This window comes from Ochotona curzoniae, unplaced genomic scaffold (assembly GCF_017591425.1).
Source record: "Ochotona curzoniae isolate NIBS_2020 unplaced genomic scaffold, NIBS_Ocur_1.0 contig_1302, whole genome shotgun sequence".
In the NCBI taxonomy this organism is placed as follows: domain Eukaryota; kingdom Metazoa; phylum Chordata; class Mammalia; order Lagomorpha; family Ochotonidae; genus Ochotona; species Ochotona curzoniae.
In genome coordinates, this window is record NW_024465035.1 from 7,827,012 (window position 1) to 7,845,642 (window position 18,631).

At 40.4% G+C, this 18,631-nt stretch overlaps 1 protein-coding gene across 1 annotated transcript in view; it reads left to right on the plus strand.

Moving 5' to 3' along the window:
• KCNH8 (potassium voltage-gated channel subfamily H member 8) overlaps positions 1-18,631 on the plus strand; it is a 202,496-nt gene that overhangs the window by 43,347 nt on the left and 140,518 nt on the right. The gene's annotated exons all lie outside the window — the stretch shown is intronic.

Below are 18,631 nucleotides of genomic sequence, written 5' to 3' on the forward strand. Positions count from 1 at the left end.
TAGGCTTAGCAGTTTAACTTATTTGACAAGTTGAGATTGTCAGATGCCTTATACTTCAGAAATTAATTTCATGATTCTAGTGCAATATAAGGAAATCAGTCATTTACTCTTCCTGTCAATAGTGCAATACAGGAGCTTTGTAACAAGTCATCAATTTGAAAGACCCCAAAGTCATGTTTCCCTTTAAAGAGAACGCTACCTTCTTTGTGATTACTAACAGAAAGTACACACCTGTTTCAAATGTCGTTATTTGTATTCAAGTCCATGTTATGATGTTATATCTTACCTATTGCGAAGTTTGTCACCAAAGAAAATACCTTCTGTCATTGTAGTTTGATCCCTAACTCTATCTAGTTGCAATTTTTCAAGGACTTCAGAGATTGGAAAGAGTGCTATGATTCTCCACCAGGCTGTATGACTTAAATGTGTGTGTATACTGTGATACTGCTGGGTACCACAAAGCACAAATAATAAACAACTAGATCCGCGCAAGTGAAGCAGGCTGGTGAGGATGGGAGTGACTCGGGGTCTCAAATGACTTCTAAGAAGGCTTGTGGCAGAGCTGTTTTCCTATTGTTGATGTTCATACCGGTCTCAAGAGAAAATTGTTTTTCCCTATTTATATGAGGAAGATGCCAAAGAGATTTAATTTGCATTTTAGAAGAAATCAGAGTTAACACAAGGGAGCAGGAGTTGTCGTGTCTTCCATATTTTTGGAAACTTGCCGGGCTTTTCCTTGTTGTCCTTGTACAGGGAACTAATGAGGCTCTGGGCGTTACTAGTGTTCACTCGGTCCTGTGAGACTCCGTGGGGAAGCGGTTCCTCAAAGAATTTTGAATATATTTTTCCCTTAACTGTTTTGAAGCCCCATGGAATCTTTGGCTTAAAAGTTTTATTATGATTGCTTTCACCAGCGAAACACCAGATTCTTTTGGACTTAGAATTTGTTTATGAATGAAAATAAACAACTAAGAAGTATTTTTCTTCATTCATGCTATTGCTTTTTTTGAGGCCAAAGAAGCATACTTGTCTCAAAGGTAAGGCTAATAAATGGGGAAAAAAAAGACCTGGACAATTTTAAAATAGTCAGTTCCTGAAAACAAGCCACTTTGTTAGGAATTTTGGAGGGTTATTTAATACTTCCCCAGCGACTGGCATTGTGAAGTATTCCAGCCAGCTGTGTGGACATCTCAACTAGTCTCAAAAATTTGAATTCTCTTGCAGAAGGATGCAAATGCTTATGCCTTTACATATGCTCTGAGTACACGGCCCAGTCCATCTACTAGATGGTGAATCCAAAGCAGTTTTGCATATAGGGAGATGTGTTGCCTGTGGTAGCATGAAATCTGAGACAAGTACTACCTGTGCCTCTGCTTGCCAAGATTAGAAGTCACTGGCATGTGCTGATGAAGACCAGATAAAACCCTAGAAAAAGCATCACCAGTATGTGGTGAGTTATCCGCCATCTCTGGAATGCATGCTGTTTTCTCAGTATGACTGAGTTGAGATGGAGGGAACGCTTCTGATTTTGAACTGCAAGAAGAGACCAGTGTTGTGGCACAGTATATTAAGGCACTGTCTGTGATGCCAGTATCCCATACCAGCACCTGTTTGAGTTCTGGCTGTCCCACTTCTGATCCAGCTCCCTGGAAAGCAATAGATGATGGCCCATGTGCTTTGCTCAGTGCATCCATATGGGAAACCCAGATGGTATTCCTGACTTCTGGATTCCACCAGGTCCATCCCCAAGGAATTGTGGCCATTTGGAGAGTAAACCAGTGGTTGGATGATCTCCCTCTTTCACCGTCTGTTTCTCTCTGTAACTCTGCCTGACAGATTAATAAATAAATCTTTTTAGAAAAAGGATTTGGGGAAAATACTAGACAGGTCAAGGTTAGAGACTGGTTTTGAGAGGCTTCTGTTTCCTATCTCCCTTTGTGAAAAGACGCTGAATAATCTCAGGTAACAACTTTCCCCGATCTTCTCTTTGTGCAGTGTGGAGTTTAAAGTAGACCATCTTCAAGATCTCTTTAATAAAAGTACCCTTTAAATGCCCCCATGGGCAGAGCCTTTAAGTTCTGTGAGTAAAGAGGTTTGTTGCCATAGCTTAAAGTGGAAAGAGATAGACGGTCAAGAGCACGAAGTTTTCAACTGAGGCTCTTTCTCTGCTTTCAGCTCTTCTGTTTTTCCCGTTACCTGATTTTCTACAAACTGATCTCACGCACATGCATCAAGTGAAATTGTGACCCTTCACACCATAGGCCTAGTGATGCAGCAATTAGCATCCTATTTATTACACAGGGCTTAACAACAACAAAAAAATAATGCAAGATGAACCCTTCTACCATGCTAGAGAAGGCCTTGTATTTGGCACTCCAATTTCACTTAAAGATGTAAGAGAATGTGCTTTAATGGTTTACTTTCCGTATGGTACTTCTTAGGTGCCACTTTTTAAAATGATTGATACTTACTTTACAGTGTCAGTACCTAAAGAAAATGCACAATTTTGTAAGTTGAATATACAGTCCTGATAGTACAAATAAGGTCGGGTTTTAAAAGAATTGTTTATTTTTAATGGAAAGTCAGATTTACAGAGAGGAGATACAGAGAGAAAGATCTTCTGACTGCTGGTTCACTCCCCAAGTGCCCCCTGCAGCTGGAGCTGAACTGATCTGAAATCAGGAGCTTCTCCAGGTCTCCCATTTGGGTGGCGGGTCCCAAGGACATGGGTCATCTTCTGTTGCTTTCCTAGGCCACAAGCAGGGAGCAGGGTGGGAAGTTGAGCAGCTGAGTCATTAACTGGTGGCATATAGGATCCCAGCCCATGCAAGGTTAGGGTTTAGCTACTGAGCAATGGTGCCTGCCTATTCATGGGATAGTAAAGTATGTCACTGCTTGATTGAATTTTGATTGATTTTAAAAATTCCCAAGACCTGCACCCACTACTTTGCAGACTCATCATGCCTGTAATGTGTTCCATGCAGGCGTATGCATCCCCTGCTCTTACTGCGTTTGGCCCGTAACACTTTTTGTTTTTAGTTTCTCCCTAAAATCTTGTTTGGTGCTCATTACTCCCAGTTTGCTAAAGTGAGTCAGCTTGTCTACCAAATCCTGTTGCTGTTTTCTACTCTTATTTGGGGCAAACTAACTCTCCATACTCTGGGAATTGCACACTAACATCCACTAAGTTACAGCAACTAAGATGACAGGTTGACACATAAATGTCTTTTAGGTAAATAACAGTTATTATGGGGGCCCATCAGAGTGAATTTATTTATAACTTCTGCCACCTAACGCTAGTACTTAGGGAGAAAGACAGAGGAGGCAATGGAAGGCTGCTTAGTGATCCTAGAGAACTAGGGAGACCTAGATTTTTCCAGAAATCATATGTGTCAATCTTTAGAGATAATTGGGCCAGCATCGCTTCAGAATAGCTTCTGTCAATCCATTGCATTTTCACACGTCGTAACTGACACTGGGACCCAAGTGTCCGTTTTCCATGATGCCAGGTTGTATTTTTTGTTCGTTTGGTATGCTATTTGGCCATCACATTCAGATTCCTTTATGGATTTAATAGCCTATCCGGTGTCACCTAATGGACTCTAAGCAGCTTCTGTTTTCCTGTTTTGTAGTAATTATTGCACGGTCACACAGCTTTTCTCTTTCTCAGAAAATAAACAAACCAATACATAAATTACTGGTGTTGTAGCTAACACATCTCCCCACCGCAGAGACCATCTATTTATTCTATTCAGAAAAGTGGTTCTACATTTTCAGCTTGTCCCTGTTTTCTTTGTGGTAGAATGAAATACAGCTAGTACTAATCCAGTCACATTTTTAGTTGTCCACCAATTAGATGAAATTATTAGTCATTGCGGCAAAGTGTCAGCAACTGCAAATAGAAATGTGCCATTTTAGGCAGCTGGATCCAAGAGGGAATTGGGAAATTAATAGGAATTTAGAATAATGGTCATGCTTGCAACAAACCATTTATGGGTTCAGAAAGCTAGTTCCTTTGGTAATTTGAATGAGCAGTTTTGCTAATAAAGTTTGTCTGTATTCAGCGAATTTGCTGGACCTGTTATTCACGAACAACTTGAATTATCCACTGCTGCGTCAAAGTTTGCCCTTTTGCTTAGCTTTCTGGCTCATGGCATTGACTTTTTTTCCATTAGAAGTAGGGGATGGAGAGAGAGAATGTACAAACAATTTTTGGCACCAACTAGGGCAGGCTAGCTTTAATCTCCATGAGAGATGAATAGTTTTTGTACAGAAACTTTGGTTGAAGTTCAGATGGTGCCATATCTATTTGAAATACTACCTACTCTGCATAGAAAGTGCCGGTTAGGATCAATATACAATCTGCTAGGAGCAGCTGACCCCTCTTCTACTTGGTGGATCTCCAAATGTCATCATCCCCTCTATATTCTCCATGATGGTTTTTACAAAATTAATTTATTTTTATTGCAAAGTCAGATATAGAGAGAGGAGGAGAGACAGAGAGGAAGATCATTCATCCGATGATTCACTCCCCAAGTGATTGGTGCAGCACTAGCCATTGCAATCTGAAGCCAGGAGCCAGGAACCTCCTCTAAGTCTCCCACATGGGTGCAGGGTTCCAAGGCTTTGGGCTGTCCTCTACTGCTTTCTCAGACCACAAGCAGGAAGCAGGCGGGGCTGCTGAGATTTGAACCGCCACCCCTATGGGATCTGGGAATGCTCAAGGTGAGGACTTTAGCTGGCAGGCCATCATACCGGGCCCTCCATGATGAATTTTACATTCAGAAAAAACAGATCCATGTCACTGACCATTTCAAAATGTTTAACAATCGCAGTAATTCCTTTTGGTACCAGGAATGGATGCTAGTTTTTCTGCCTTATGGTCGTAGTTTCCTTTTCCTAGTGGAAATAATTGTGCCCCAAGGAAATTGAAAGTGCTGCCCCGGCATGCACACCAGGTACCCTGACTCTCTGTGGTCTCACAGTAGCTTGAGTTCGGTGCTCAGAGAGGCAGGTATCAGCAGCATTGATTTTTTTTTTTTTCCATTTGAGCGTTGGGATTGCAGCAATGTGGCAGCAGGCCAGATGTGGAGTGAGGGGGCACTCTGCACGATGAAGAGGGAACTGGGATCTCAGAGCAAGCAGAGCGCCTGCCTGGGCTCCAGTAGAGCAGTATGGTGAAGAATTAATATAAGCTCCAGGTTTTCCACCACTTTCTGGATATTATGGCTCAGGAAAGATATTGCATGTCTGAGACCATTCCTCTACCTTTAAATGGTAAGATGCATCTCATGAGGCTATTGTAAGGGTTAAATAAAGGATTCATGTGGAGTTCCAGCACGGCCCCCTGTACGAGGCTAACATCTTGGGTTGTCTACAGTAATCACTGTTACTCAGGTTGAAAGGCTGGCCACCTGGCTTTATTGGAAAGTGTTCTATTTCAGTTTTTCTTGTACATATAGGGCTTAAGACATTTAATAGTTTGCGTAGGATAGATTTTTTTCTTTCACAGTCATTAAAATCAGTTACCGTTCTGTGAACAGGCAAGCATATAGATATACATAGGAGTACTTGTGATTAGCACACACTGCTCTCTGGCGGCAAACAGGTAAACATCTTAAAAGCTTAAATGTTGGCCATAGTGTTTATCAGGGTTTGTTTACTGCAACAGCATTGTTGCGATAGCAAATCTTTATAAAGAGAAATGATTCATTTGGGCTCCCAGTTCTGGAGATGCATTCTCTGGGCGCTCCTGCTGGTGGCTTTCTTGCTGGCAGAGTCCCAAAGCAGCACAAGGTGCCGCATGGTGAGATGGGGAGAGCACCTGAGTCTGTGTGTCTCCTCTTCTATAACTCAAGCAGGATTCATTTGTAGGGGCTCAACCTCAAAACCTAATCCTATTGAATTACTCCAAAGCAGGCCTCAATTCTAAACACTGTAATTGGACTACACTTTCACTCTTTACCGTCATTCATGTTTGGCTCCCACATGGGTTCATGCACCAGATCAATATCAAACAAGAGCAGACATTACTACTATGGAGGTGTGTCAGAAAGTTTGCAAAAAACAAAACTTAAAAGGTGAATTTATTTTAGCTAGTGTTGTGCAGTGGGTTAAGCTGTAGCCTGTGAAGCTGGCATCCCATAGATTGCTGATTTCAGTCCTGGCTCCGCTGTTAATACACATGAGAGAGCAGTGAAGTTGACACAAGAGCTTTGGCCCCTGCCCTTCATCTGGAAGCCCCAGATGGAGTTTTTACCTTCTGTCTGCACCCAGGCCCAGTCCTTCCTGATGTGGCTATTTCTCATTTTCTCTAGAACTGACCTTCAAGTAAATAAATCTTAAATTGAAAAAAAAAATGCTGCCTATGCCGAAGTTAAGGTGAAAATATTTTCAAAGTTGCTTGTCTTGTATCTACCCTGACACCGGGGTAGTAGTCCAGTGAGGATATGCCTCTTGTCTATTCTGATGTGTCCCCAACACCTTCACAAATACTTTAGGCTTAATACAACCCGTGCATGTCTGTGGATTTCCCACTTTTCTTTGTTTTGGTTTCGTTTTAGAGATGTGATCTTTAATACATCAGAGCAATGCAGGTAGAAGAGAACAAAGGTTATCTTCAAGTGTTTTCATGAGAACTAAACACCCCCTCTGGTATCCCACATGTGGTGCCTCTAAACTATGCCCTGCTCACGATACTGCAAATTTGGGTAGTGGCCCGCCATTTCTCCCTCCAAGACATCAAAGCTTTTTCCATTACTGCACGCCAACTGAAACTTTTCCGGCAAAAATTGAAGGAGGCTTCATTTAGCATGAGGGGAAGCAATCATCAAGACACTGAGATGGAAGTAGAGTCGGAGTGAGAACTCAACTCTCACAAGTTGCTGTGATTGTCCTTCTAACATCAAAACCAAAAAGCTCCTGAAGTGACCACAAAGTGCTCTGGAAGAGCCTTTTCTCTGGCTTCTCTAGAGTAAATGAGGCTTAAGTGACCCCCAGATGTCACCTCCAAGTGCCTTAATCATCACATCAAGATCTCTCACGTGTCCCTGCTAAGTCATTGTCAGTGATTCCCAGCAGAGCCACTGAGCTATGCCTTTCTTGGTACTAAAACCCAGGGTTCTGTATTAAGTGACCTATTGGTTGTTAGCCCTTGTTGTCTTAGAATGCAAGTGTAACAGTGGCAAGCATCTCTCCCCCACTGCTGTTTTGCATTCTGGTACTTAATGTAGATGCTTTCACAAGGTAGGTGCTTGAGAAACATTTCCTAAACTATAACCACAGTACAGTCTGCAAGTGCAGCCCACAAAATTACACACAGCCTGCATCATCATCATCATCTCACTTCCCAGGTCACTATTGTGCCATTGCCTGTGCCTTGGTCTTTCTGGCTTAAATTATCCTTGAACTCGTGAATGGCTTACAGTCATGAGTATTAGACACTGTTTCAAGATGTTCTGTGGCTGTTTGTTGTGGTAATGGGGTGTGAGTGAAGAGGGTTGGTCTTTTTGTACAGAGCTTGGAAAGGAGATTCTGACATCATGTGGCCCAAACACTGAAGCATCTCAGCTCTGTGTGAGACCTGAAAGAGGAAGAGCTGGTGACACACGAGAGGGAAATGTGGCATTGATGTTTTAGCCATGCTCAGTCATGGATGGCAACATTATCCATGACAGATCATAAAACAGGACAGAATCAGAATGCATGAATTGACTGAGGCAGCACATTTGATCCCTCAATCGACAGATAATAACCCTGTCTTTTCTTGTTTGGCAGTCTGTCATGTGCCTCCTGAACAATGATTTCTTTTTCTCTTTTGTCAGTGTTGTCCACATGAATCACATGAGAACCTTAGAAGCATGTTTGACTACAGCAGTTTCTTTACTGGGGAGAGATTCTCCTTCTAGACCCAGAGTTGGTGAGATAAAGCCTCTCCCCTGATGGCTCTCACAAGATCTGACGGGGCCTGAACAGGCCGGTGATCATCTGTAAGACGTTCCAAAAGTTAGCTGTTTTAGCCACAGTCATTTCATTCTGCACACTCTCACTCTCTTGTAGAAGTAGTGAAGTTCTATTGAAGTAAGAAAAAAGCTCCAAGGAACTCTCTACAGTCTGATATCCCATGTACCTCTTCCTCCAGGTGGCTGCTGGTGACCTTAGGACCCACTCAAAGGGAAGTTCAATTGATAATGTTTATTATGAATCTTCAAAAATGTATACAGTGTACCCATTATGACAAAAATGCATGGCTTTCAGAATGCTTCTGCACAAACACACCCGCCTTTGAAATCCATGTTCATGAACTTGAAGTCCTCTCATCTATAGTTGAGACTGATCAGAATACGTACCGGCAGTTTGCGGTAATCTCAATGTGTCGCTATTGCTAGTTCTCATGCAGGAAAGAATGGCTGGCAGGACTACTTTGGCAGTCTGTTTTGAAACTTACTAGGTGTCAGGATGCCCAGATGCAGGGCCTGAGATCTTGTTTCGGGATTTGTAATTTCTATAGTCCAGGGCACCTGAATTCCATGATGTGGAAAGAGAAAGAACATTTAAAGCAAATCAAAGCAAAACACAGTAAGCTGGTAAATGTCATGCAAGATGTTTGTTAAAATTGTGATTTTTCTCCTCCTAAATGAGTGGTCATCTTCACTCCTGACTCGTGTACTTTTCTCATAAAATTCCTATTATTAAAAACTACTAGGGCTTCTAGAACATGGATTTTTCCCTCTGCCTTATCAGTTTCCCTTAATTTGTTAAATATTGACATTCCTCTGAGGTCTAATAGGTAAAAATGCCAAATAAAGTTTAATAGCATTTTGTAGTCAATATAAGTAATTTTACTGCCCTCTGAAATCTCAAGTAGATATTAAATAATTAGTCCTCATTAGTCTCTAAATGTGAGAAACAAATAACCCGTCTTTTTAATGTGAGTGGGTGAGGGGGTCAGGTGACTTGAGTAGATTTTTGACATCTCCAAGAAGGGTGATATTAAGCTTCGATAAAAGTACCTTCCGGCTAGTGAAAGCCTGGATTTGACATTTTTAAACATTCCAAGTTTTCTCGAGTGCTTTATTACTCGTATGATCAGAGCAGACAGTGGTCCAAGCAGCAGTAGATTCCCATCCGGAACTGGAAGATGCTGTCTTCTTCCATGAACTGCTGTTGATCTCTTAGGAACATAAAGCAGGCTAGCTTTTTTGTAATTTGGCTCTGGTTTAAATATTCCTCTCTAAATGAACCGGCCTACGAGAACATATCTGTTGCTTGGCTTCCTTCTGCCCCCTGACAGTCTTTTACAGAATGAATGTAGGCAGTAGCACAATGCTCAATCCTTATTAGCTCTATTTTTGCGGGATTGAACCTTGAAGGAATGAGTGCTTGGGGTCTGATTTTGTGAATGCTTCTGACTCTTAGCTTTTCCTTTATCAGAGATTCTCACCTTCACTCGTAAGTCTTCTTTTTGTCCTAGAAACATCTTGCACAGTGTCCCCATCAGGTAAATTCAGCTCTGTCCAAAATATTAAATCAATACATCAAATGAAATGCCAAGACTTGAGACTTCACAGTACAGGAAAATACATGAAATCTATCTCAGGTTCGAGGTCAGTCAGCGGAATCACTTAAAATTTTGGAGCCACAAATTTGAGATGTTTGTTTTATTTTAGTTGAGGTTTCATTTTAGTAGCAGGAGAGGTGAGTGAAGTTAGGACGATGTTACTTAATTTTTTTTTTCATTTTCCCCATAAAAACACAAGGTCAAACAGAAGGTACCTGCATGATTAGCAAACAAAACACACCTCTCGGGCTTATTTACTTTGATCAATAGATTGCAAATGTCCTAATGTACCTTGAATACATAATCTCTGTTTGGTTACCAAGAAGCTAATCTGACTCCTTGTTTTTATTTAAGTATTTGCTTTACTCAAAATCTGTAGCTGAAAATCTTTGAACAGTTTCATCTGAGGGCTGTTTGGTGCACAAAGCTTTGAGTTAAGTGAGACCAACTGTCCAACAAAACAGAAGAATCTATTTGCATGAGCTATGAAGCCCTAACCACTGTTTTCCAACTCAATTCATCATAGCTGTCAATTATTCAGGCACACGTAGATCTTAAAAGTCATCTAAAGTAAACAAAGAGGGCATTAATGTGAAAATCAGTGGAAAGTTCACCCATTGGCAGAGCAGTTAGGAAACATGTCTGCTTTGGGCAGACTCTGCTGGTGCCAGGTCAGACATTGCTGATCACCCCTGGAATCCTGGGGTGTAAGAACTGTGTGAAGCATTTGAGAAATATGGTGTGAAAGATAAGCCATGATGGACAGGGACAGTTCCAAATCTCAGTTGGCATGAACGCACCGTAGTTTTGGTATGCATAGGAATATAAACAATTCTGGCAGGTGTTACATCCAGAAAATATAGGCAGTCTATAATTTATATGTTGTCAGTCTTTTACCTACAATGTTGTATGACTATGTCTAAATATCTCCCCTGTCAATACTGCCTCATGGTTTTCTGCCATCTTGATTGCGATTGCTACTTGCCTCCCATTTGACATTTTGCCTTGCTGTTCCTTCCCCGGTGTATACCGAGCTGCTGTCTTCCATAGTTTCCATGGTTTCCATATCTGTCTTCCATGGTTTCCAGCTCTTGATCAGGTTGAAAACATCTTTGATTTACTATTGTTCCTGACAGTACACTGCCAACGTCAGTGTATGATAGTAAAGGGAGGATTCTTTGTATCATCAGATACTTCGTGGCAGAATAGCCGCCAGTATCAGGTAGCAAGTAGGTCTACAAAAACGGAGAATATTGGATTTACTGGATTAATGTTTCACAAAATATATGCAGTAGTCTTGTTTACCATAATGATTCTATAACTCTGGTGCTCATAATTCTGTGTAACTTGTTTCTAACAGTAAAGGAGGGAGGGAGGGAGAGAAACAGGCACATAGAGAGAAGGAGAAAATGTGTGAAGTGAGGAGTAAATGAACTTAGTATTTGTAGGAGAATGAATAGATAAACTGTGATATATCCCTACACTTGGGCAGTATAAATGAAACAGAAGTATAGCTGTAAATGAAGATACATGTCAAAGAATTCTTCCTTGGAAATGAAAAGCAGATTTCAGATAGTCTGTAAATGATGATGCAATTTATTATAACATTTCCAAGCATATTAAATGTTTCTATGTGCTGCTTATATAAGCAACACTAAAGTGGAATTGGACCCAACACAGCAGCCTAGTGGTTGAAGTCCTCACCTTACACACACTTGGATCCCATATGGGCGCTGGGTCTAATCCCAGCAACACCACTTCCCATCCAGCTAACTGCTTGTGACGTGGGAAAGCAGTTGAGGATGGCCCAACGCCTTGGACCCTGCATGCACGTGTGCTTCTGGCTCCTGGTTTCGGATCTGCTCAGTTTTGGTCGTTGGGGCCAGTTGGAGAGTGACTCAGCAGCTGTCAGCTTCGTGTGCACATGTGATATTATTAAGTCAGAAACAAATATGGAGCATGTCATTATTAATTGTTTTTGTTGGTCAGACTTCTCCCTTCAGGTTTTATGCTTGAATATTTAAGGATGAAAAACAGTATCCCCATAATAGTCTGTGTGAGTGTTTTACCTGGAATATATAAATATTAGGCAAGAAGGGAATGTTTCGTAAAATGCAGATCCTGTCTAGTCCTCTTGGTTTGTGTCTCACTGTTTGGGTTCACAGAGCTAGAAGAATATAATGTACTGTGTAGAAGGCATGTGCGTGGAACTGCACTGATTTTTTAAATTTGTTTTGTTTTAGCTACAGGGAAATGATTCAAAAGTAAAACCAGGAAAACTTGTTTTTGCACTCACTTTGTCATCTCACTTGAAAAGAAACACTGTTCACTTGTTTGATAAGCCATTCAACATAGGCTTTTAAAGTTCTTTGTCATAGAGTTTTTAAAGTTCTTTGAATAAATAATAGTGATGAAGAAGTGAGGCAGGGACACTTGGTGTTGTAGCACCAAGACATACCAGTATGAAAGACGTGTAAATGTTTTGGAAAAAAATGATATCATTTTCTAATCGTACTTTCATGAACTTTTTGTTTATTCATGTAACTTATTTGAGAAAATGGCAGAGATGATGCCTCCAACAGTTAGTTCATGCTTCATGACTGCAGCGGTTCAAGTTGGGCCAGGCCAGAAACAGAAGCCAAGAACTCTATCAGGGCTTCCTACAACAGTGACTCAAATATTTGAGTCATCATCTCTTTCTCCCAAGAGGAAACACTACTCAAACCCATGCACTCCTAAACAGGATGCAAGCACCCAGTTGCTATTCGACTGTGACAGCACAGTCATCGCTGCTATCCGAATCTTTTTATCCTGTATACATTGATCCAGGATTCCTAGAGGTAATTTCATTTCCATCACTCTACAGAACTAATGGCTAATACGCAATCCCAGGGTTCAAGGAGCCTTCATAGACCGTGTTTCTCTCTTAATGACTGGACTAGGTGTTTCTCTAGAGTCATCTGCATAGGCACATAGGTTTTTCACCAGCAAAGCAGGAACACGAGATGCGTGCAAGTCATTCCTTTATGAATCGTACGCAATCTTTGTTCGTCTTATGTGCACTGTTGTCACCAAGCTTTCTAAGTTTTTGTGGTATGTGAACTACTTAGGAATTACTCTTGTGTTTTGCAAGGGAGGGAGCAAGCAGGAAAATACTGACTCATTATGAAAAAATTACTCAAAGTTGGCAAGATAAGTTTTATGTCAAATAACCTCCTGAATGCCTATTCTTCAGTGTCTCCCCAAGGAAGGCTTAAGTTTAGAATGTACAAAATTATTCACTCAGATGTTACTCTTAGATTGTCACAATAGGTACCCAGATAAGATATAGCTAAAGGAAGGTATCTAAGATAAGGGGAAGAGAAAGAGGGACACAAGTTAAATACAGAAATTGTAAATACGTTACTGTAAGACAATAGGACTCCATATTCATGTAAGTGTACATACATTATGCTGAAGTTTTTTTGAATGCAATTGTCAAAAAGCGATTGGTTTAAAAACCCAACATAATTTTAATCTAATATTCTACATTTGCTAACTATGATTCCTTTGGAACCAAATTTGTTTCACTGTTATTGAATAATCAAATAACTATCATAGAGTTATATGAGATTCTAAGATAAAAATGTTACTCTCATGATCAGATTAAACTGCAATGCATGTTAATGCAGTATTAATGCAAGCATCAGTGTGGGATTTTAAAATGTTTTGTTTTTGAAATTAGTATTTTAAATCCACTGAGAGTAGCCATTTTATGGGAGGTCAAAAGACACATCTGAAAATGCTTTTATTGTCGTTTTCATTGTTAGCTTAAGATGTGTCCATTATTTATCATTCATTCAGACTGTTTTTCTAGTAATTTCTCATGGCCTTTGTGGAAGTTGGACAGAAGCATCTGTTTTCTAATGGACATAGTTCAATACTAGGGTGCACGATTTGACACTCCCAGTGCAAACTGCTTTTTAGTACCCATTCACCTCTTTAGCCTTTTTTTCTGTTCAAAACAGGATCTGCTCAGTTTTACGTGGCAACCATGATTATTCTTTCCAAAAGTGTTAATGGTTGAAAGGCTTAACTTGTTAGATTAGTGAAAAAGACATACACTGGAGAAGTGGACTATAACCACAATGGGCAAATCTGTACAAGAGTAATGCATTCTTTGAATTCTGCTCAGGAGTCTGTATAGAAGCAAATGTAAGTACATACTCTTGATCGCAGAATTGTAGACAATGAAAATCTTATACTTTATAGCCTAAGCTTAGAACAAATGCAAACGACAAAATCATGAGATCTGTATAATTAGCATACCAGTTCTGATAAAGTTGTATCTGTGGATCTCTGGGAGACCCAGAGAAGGATTAAGGAATCACCCAGATTCAGGGTTTGTGTGTGTGTGTGTGTGTGTGTGTGCGCGCGCGTGTGTGTGCACCTGTCTTTTGTTTCAAAGCAATTTAACTCCAAATCATGTCTTCGAAGTTGCATCTCAACCCATCTAATTCTCAAGGCAAAAGCACTGACATGAACATTCACTTCCTTTCTCACTGCAATTAAATCTGGAGGCAGAGCGTTTCATGTCTTCCGCCAGAAGTCCAAGATCTTACCACGTCACAGAATATTCGTTGTGATCCCTCTAGTTGAAAACCACCTTGTAATTTTTGTGGACTGTGACGATACCCCTGAGTTGTCTATGCACTTTGGCCCTTGCTCATCTAGGGTCTATCCTAACAAAATAGCCAGCTGACTTTGGTCCCTAAAATCAGTAGGATCATCCATGGACTGGAAATCCTCCAGGACAGCTCCATGACACTCACCCAACTCTGGAGCCTTGCCACCACAAGGTTCTCCCCACCCTCCTCTCTTCTCATGTGATCCCTCCTCTCTTCTTTCTTGCTTCCTGAGTACTCATTGCAATGCCTGGGAAATGAATGATAAATTCATTTGTAGAATTAGAATGCAAAGCAAAATTGTCACCTAACTCAAAAATCTTTGTGAAATGTTTGAGTTTTGAGTCTAAGAAATATTGGAAACAATATCTATGGAAAAAATAAGGCTGATTCATTTAGCAGTGTATTCATTTATCAGGCATTAGTATAACATTTTTTTAAAAAAATATTTATTCCTATTGGAAAGTCAGATACACAGAGAGGAGGAGAAACAGAAAGGATGATCTTCCATCTGATGATTCACTCTCCAGGTGAAGCTGAAGCCAGGAACCAGGAGCTTCTTCCAATCCTCCACATGCATGCCAAGTCCCAAGACCTCAATCCATCTTCCTCTGCATCCTGCTTCCTCCACAAGTGGGAGCATGATTGGAAATGGAGCAGCTGGGACACAAACCGTGCTTATATGGGATCCTAGTGCTTGCAAGGGGAGGATTAGCCAATTGAGCCCTCATGCCAGGCCCTTCTCTGTTGGTTTTTGTCCCTCCTTCCCTACCTTTCTCCCGCTCTTTATTTCTTCTCTTGTTCATATGGTTAAAATTATGTGTGACATTTGCATATCATTTATTACAATTAATTAGGTTGCATCCAATATTTACACATGAGTCATTTCTTTGCCACATGTCTGAGATGGAAACAAACTCGGAGATCCCATATGGGATCCCGGGCATGCAAGGCGAGGACCTTAACCACTGCGCCACCGCGCCGGGGCCCTGTTGGTTTATTTCTTATTTATCATCGTCTTCTTGCCTCTTCTTACCTCAGCTTTCCAGAAGCCTAACCTTAGCAGGTGTCACCTTGGTTTTATGTTGTCTACATTGTCATAAAGACATGAGGATAAAAACACCAAAGCAATCACACAATATCTACAGCTATCAAATTAGGTTAGCCTTGTGTTTCCTGCTACAATTAACTTATTTTCTATAAAGCCGCTCATCCCCTCATCCCTCCTTGCTTAATCTAACATAAGCACTGTGACGCAGAGACTGTACAGTGGGCAGGGGAGCTTCTGGAAAATACTACCAAGTTGTAAAGAATTTTTTAATGCTGTTAGTGTCCACAGAGCTAAGATTTAAAAGAAAGGTTAGTCTACTTTGGTGCACTAGCACACTAATTTACATATTTTGTCTTCAAAAATTCATGTATAGAAGTTGTTCAATTGTATTAAAAAAATAAAGTAACCTCAGTAGGGCTGAATTAATAATCACTTTTGTTCCCTAATATTCTTTCTCTCTTTTTTTTTTTTTGGAAATTTATCCATTTTTATTGAAAGGGCAGATTTTCAAAGGGAAGGAGAAGGGTCATTCTTCCTCTGGTTCACTTCCCAGAGTTGGGCCAATCTGAAATCAGGAACCAAGAACATCTTCCAAGTCTCCCACGTAGTGCAGCGGCTCAAGGACTTGTCACCTTCCACTGCTTTCCTAGGCCATAAGCAGGGAGCTGGATGGGAAGTGGAATTGCCAGGACACAAATCAGCACCCCTATGGGATGCCAGTGCTGCAAGACGGAGTTGTAGCGAATTGAGCTAACCTGTCACCTCCTCCCCAGTTTTCATGTATGCCTGATGTGAAGAGACTGTTCCTGTCTATTAAAAATGAAAAGGAAATACTTTCTGTATTAAATTTTACTGGAGCCACAATCCAGTGTGTGCTGCAGGAGAATCCACAGGCAAATTAAGTTCAATGTTTGGAACTCTGGGCTTTTGTACACTACAGCTGGTTTCTTTGCTGCAACCATTTAATCTTCCTTTCCATAAGCCAAATAGAGTGACGAAATAAATACATTTTCAAAAGATACACATACAGTTTTATGTCCAATTGGCCATATTCATGTTTTTTAAAAAAAATGGAATTAGAGATTGTCTCAGAAAATACGTGCCCTGTCATTCCTAACTAACCCCTTACCTTTCTTCTGAGCTGGAGGAGTGGAGGGTTTACATCATCCAACTGTGTATTGAGAACAGGGAACCGGGGCAATGCTTGAGCTTTCTCAGGCCTTTCACTTTGCCAAACAGTAGGAAAGCTAGACCATTCCAGGAAGCTCACTCACAGTTCCTGTTTGGTTTTGGTGTGGGGGAGGGTAGAGAGGAACAGGAACTATGACCATGGAAATTCCGGAATAATATACATGTAAATGCAGATTTCCATCAAGTGAGCCTGCTGCTACATTCATTTTAGTTTTGATGGTCTTGCCATTGTGCGTCACTAGAAACCAGTCTTGTTCAAGATGAAGCTCATATTACCGATCTTCAAGAAAATGAGCCTCACAAGAATCAGAACTCGGTGTTGAGCTTCATCCAGCTGCAAAAGAGAATCTTTTAAAACGTGTTTGCAGTTCCAAATTATGAACAGTGTTTCAAACATATTTGAATTAATGAGCTTTTAACTTTGTTCTTTGAAAATTTCAAAATTTGTTAATTTTTTTTCTTCAAGATTACTGTTTGTTATTTTTACTCATCCATGTAAATCACACATTTAGCTGCATGAAACACAGGCTGCCACAAAATTCTCTTCAGAATCGAAGTGTGATTACATATTGAGGACATGTGCTAAATGTAAACAGGTTAAATAACTGCCTTTTTTTTTTAAGTTTATTTTTTTCAAGTGTATTTACGCAAAGAATGACCTCAAGTGTGCTATACTCCTTAATGAAATACACAGATTAGGCAACTTGATAAGTCTTCGAGCACTTTTTTTCAGAAGCCTACGGTAGCTCTGAAGGACTATACTTAAATCTATATCCGTAGCCGATTGATACAGATGCTAAGAGTTATAAAGGAAGCTGGTGATTAAAACATGCACAAAAGGAATATCATATATATTATGTATATATCCACAATATCAAAATTATATATCCCTTATTATCAGAAATAAAAACAGTATATTGCATGAGGATCCCTAAGGGTTGAAAAACTATAAGCGGGAGGGGTTATCAGGTGAATTTAAGTTATGGCTTTTTTCACTGAGGGAAGAAGAGAATTATACCTTGGAAAACATCTGTACTTAGATACGAGAGTGATGTCTAGGTACAGAAAATCTGGACCCAGGACAAAATCCAACATATAGAACACAGCCAATACGTAACTTTGTGAAAGAACTAGCAATTGATCTGGAATTATCTAGTTCACTCTCATGGCTTCAAAGGAATGCACACTTGGAGATTGCTCAGTGTACATCTTCAGCTTGGGGTGGTAGAAGAGCTAGCTTCACAAAGCCGGAAGCAAATGTTTGCACTAGGACTGCTACTTCAGGCTTAAAAACTGGAACAAAGTTGAGTAAAATGGACTTCATTTGGGCAGTTCATCATCAACTGGAAACAAACTACACAAGTTTGAACGGAGACAGAAAAACCCATATGATAGATACTCAGTGCTGCTCCTGCTGACCGTGCAGTTTGTCTGGAATTCCTCCTTTCTCGCAGCATGCAAGAAAGGTTGTCTGATGTAGGCAATATATAAGACATATGATACTAAACTTTATTAGGTAAAAATGGGTGTTCCTCTCTGCCCACAGTTGCTTCTCTCGAAAGGCCAGCTGCATTTATCATTTAACTCGCTTATATTTAAGTAGACAACATACATTGCATATTTGGCAGATGTATTGTCTTTTCATTATTTCAATGAAATGTCCAAAGTAGCTAACGTTACAAAGAGGGAAAAGTGTACGTAGCTCATAATGTCAGTAGTATCAGAGGTTTTTGTGGAAAATTGGACAATTCCGTTGATTTGGCCTATGTGAGGCTGATGGATAGCAATGGGGGAACTCATGCAGAGGATGGAATACAAATAAGTTTGAATACGTCACTGTTCCTTATACTTTGCTAAGCAGAGTATGCATGCTGTCTCAGTAATTCAGCTATCACATCTGTAAAGGAACATTTTTCTTGGAGCACACATGCCAATGTTACCTTACATCGCTTGCAGTAATGTGCTGACTCTGTGTGCTGATGTCTTCTGCAGTCTCGCTAGTGATCTCCTGGGTATACTTTGCCCAAGTTGGATGGGTCAGAAATGCCAGAGCAATTGCCACTCTGAGTGACTTTGTACCAATGAAGTATGAATGCTAGTGGGTAAATATTCGTGTGTTCTCTCTTGTGACCATATCAAGTTATATTCTCACAGTCACCTTTATGG